This window comes from Argopecten irradians, unplaced genomic scaffold (genome assembly GCF_041381155.1).
Source record: "Argopecten irradians isolate NY unplaced genomic scaffold, Ai_NY scaffold_1284, whole genome shotgun sequence".
Classification (NCBI taxonomy): Eukaryota; Metazoa; Mollusca; class Bivalvia; order Pectinida; family Pectinidae; genus Argopecten; species Argopecten irradians.
In genome coordinates this window covers 1-3,428 of record NW_027188750.1, presented here as the reverse complement: position 1 = coordinate 3,428, position 3,428 = coordinate 1, and the positions used below count along the sequence as shown (strand labels likewise).

At 38.0% G+C, this 3,428-nt stretch overlaps 1 pseudogene; it reads left to right on the top strand.

Annotated features, from left to right (window-relative positions):
• The first annotated feature begins 413 nt into the window (after positions 1–413).
• LOC138314067 (uncharacterized) lies at positions 414–1,264 on the top strand (annotated as a pseudogene).
• The last annotated feature ends 2,164 nt before the right edge of the window (positions 1,265–3,428 follow it).

Sequence of the window (3,428 nt, the reverse complement as noted above, 5' to 3'; positions counted from 1 at the left end):
TTCAGTGGGATTAACTTATGTCTCTATCATGTCTCCATAGTCAGTGACTTATTATCTCTATCATGTCTCCATAGTCCTCAGTGACTTATCTCTATCATGTCTCCATAGTCAGTGACTTATCTCTATCATGTCTCCATAGTCAGTGACTTAATACCAAAGTGTCTATGATACAGTCCCATAACTTATCTCTATCATGTCTCCATAGTCAGTGACTTATCTCTATCATGTCTCCATAGTCAGTGACTTATATATACCAAGGTGTATATGATTACATAGTCATAACATGAACTCTATCATGTCTCCATAGTCAGTGACTTATCTCTATCATGTCTCCATTAGTCAGTGACTTATCTCTATCATGTCTCCATAGTCAGTGACTTATCTCTTATCATACTGTCTCCTTTAGTCAGTGACCTGAATCTCTATCATGTCTCTGTATCAAACGAGATTACGAACGCCACCAACTCAATAAAGGAAACTGTCCCGTATGTGATGAGAATTATTTCGTACGAGAACGAGACCCACAGTACTTAACCTGCCAAAGGCTTTTGTTGTTAATGACGTTTTGGAAATAGTGAGATCACCAAGGCTCTGCACGTGTGCGTTTTGTCAGGACTGATGACGGTGGTAATGTATGTCTGAAATGCAAGCTCTATCATGTCTCCATAGTACTTATCTCTATCATGTAGATATTGTTCTAAGAGAAAGAATTCTTTTTGTGAACATCAGTTGGTAAGCACCTCCACTACTTGAACTCTGATCCATTTCTTCGAGAGGTTGTGCAACGAAGCAAATCCAAGCAGACATGTCAGTCACACCCCGATGAAGATGTGAGTTTTTTTCTGTTATGACTGTAAACATGGATATGTGATGATGTGTAAAAACGAAGTACATCGTACATATCATCACGACATGTTGAGACTACAGGAGGCCGTGGCGAGGGTAACTGAAAAAGAATTTCCGCGGAAATTGGAGGAAAAAAGACAGGAACTGGACAGGATGTTAAGGCTTACAATAGAGAGAAATGAAGATCCATCAAAGCCAAAAGATCGTCAATTTTGTCGATTTTATCGAGACGAGTGTTCAATTCTCAAGAAACAAATGCATGATATGCTGAAATATGGAAGTGAACAAGTAACTCTGGAGATGTTTCACGAACGAAAAACCAGAGTCGAAAAGGCATTAGACTATAAATCTTTCAGAAAAGGTTCCAGACTAATGCTGAAATCTCTCCTCCAACACTTACAAATAAAGATATAAGAGAGAAATCCATAGTAAGCTTAGCTTTCTTCTACCAGGGAAAGGCAATGAAAGTGACAACGACGATTTATACTCGTAGATAAAACATAATAGTGAGTTATCGTTCCTGAATGAGCTCGGCAGAGTACAGTGCAGTACAATCATTATAAAATTTACTTGAAAATGATGAACATTGTAACTTCCTCATCATTTTCAAGTAAATTTATAACAAAAGTATGTATTGCGTGATATATATTTAATGATAAAATATTTCTTCTTTACTATTTTGTTGTTAGTTTTGGTTTTCAGTAAATGAGATGTGTGCATAATTAGATATTTATTGTATTTATTGTTTTATCTCTACCTTTCTTGAAAAATGGAGACTTTATACAGTCATCACTGGTCACATTTGTAATTTACCCCTGAATGGTAATCATGTCCCATGATGGTAATCACTGGTCACATTTGTAATATACCCGGATGGTATCACCAGTCACATTTGTAATATACCCGGATGGTATCACCAGTCACATTTGTAATATACCCGGATGGTATCACCGGTCACATTTGTAATATACCCGGATGATTATCACCAGTCACATTTGTAATATACCCGGATGGTATCACCGTCACATTTGTAATATACCCGGATGGTATCACCGGTCAGTCACCCATTGTCATATATATACCCTGATGGTATCACCAGTCACATTTGTAATATACCCGGATGGTATCACCAGTCACATTTGTAATATACCCGGATGGTATCACCATCACATTGTAATATACCCGGATGGTATCACCGGTAGTCACATTTGTAATATACCCGGATGGTATCACACAGTCACATTTTAATATACCCGGATGGTATCACCGGTCACATTGACTGTAATATACCCGGAGATGGGTTATCACTGTAATATCCGGGAGCGGATGGTCATATATACCCGATGGTATCACACCATGTCACATACGTAATATACCCCCGGATGGTATCACTAGTCTCACATTTGTAACGGGATACCCTATGGTATCACCAGTCACATTTGTAATATACCCGGATGGTATCACTAGTCACATTTGTAATATACCCGGATGGTATCACCAGTCACATTTGTAATATACCCGGATGGTATCACCAGTCACATTTGTAATATACCCGGATGGTATCACCAGTCACATTTGTAATATACCCGGATGGTATCACCAGTCACATTTGTAATATACCCGGATGGTATCACCAGTCACTTTTGTAATATATCCGGATGATATCACCGGTCACATTGTAATATACCCGGATGGTATCACCAGTCACATTTGTAATATACCCGGATGGTATCACTAGTCACATTTGTAATATACCCGGATGGTATCACAGTCACATTTGTAATATACCCGGATGGTATCACCGGCAGTAGTCACATTTGTAGTATATACCCGGATTTATCAATACATTTGTAATACCCGATGGTATCACCGGCAGTCACATTTTGTAATATACCCGGATGGTATCACAGTCACATGATGTAATATACCCGGATGGTATCACCAGTCACATTTGTAATATACCCGGATGGTATCACCATCAGTAGGCAATTATTTCTTTCAGTAATAAACAGGGCCGATGGTATTAACCAGTTTACACACAGTCAGCAGTTAATCATCATGTTATTTTATTCCTCAAAGATGAGATTCACAAAACATGTATCATTTCTAAATATTTTTTCAATGCTTGTTGTACTTATATGTACACACAGTTAATTATCTCACCCGGGGTAGTACGGGAGTGGTATCATTCTAGAGAATCACTTTTTGTGGTTACGTAAAACTTTTAGGCATATAGCCAGTGGGTGTCTGCGTGTCCTTTAAGAAACGTTCGTACTTTTGTCCTTTGATTTATAGCAGGATCTCGAATGTTTCACACAATCCATATCCAAGTAGTACAAAAAATGTTCATAAGAAAGATTACGCTATATGTCACATTTGTAATATACGGGTCCATATGTTGTAAAAATTGATTCTGTACCCTTTTGGTATCACCGGTAGTGGCACTTAGAAAAGTTCTTCACAGTTTTTTCATGACTTAATCATACGGATGACACAAATTGACTTCTATGTTAATAGTATATGGGTAACACTTGGGTTACATGTCGTGTTGGTGTATGCGTGCATGGTATTTTCAACAGAAT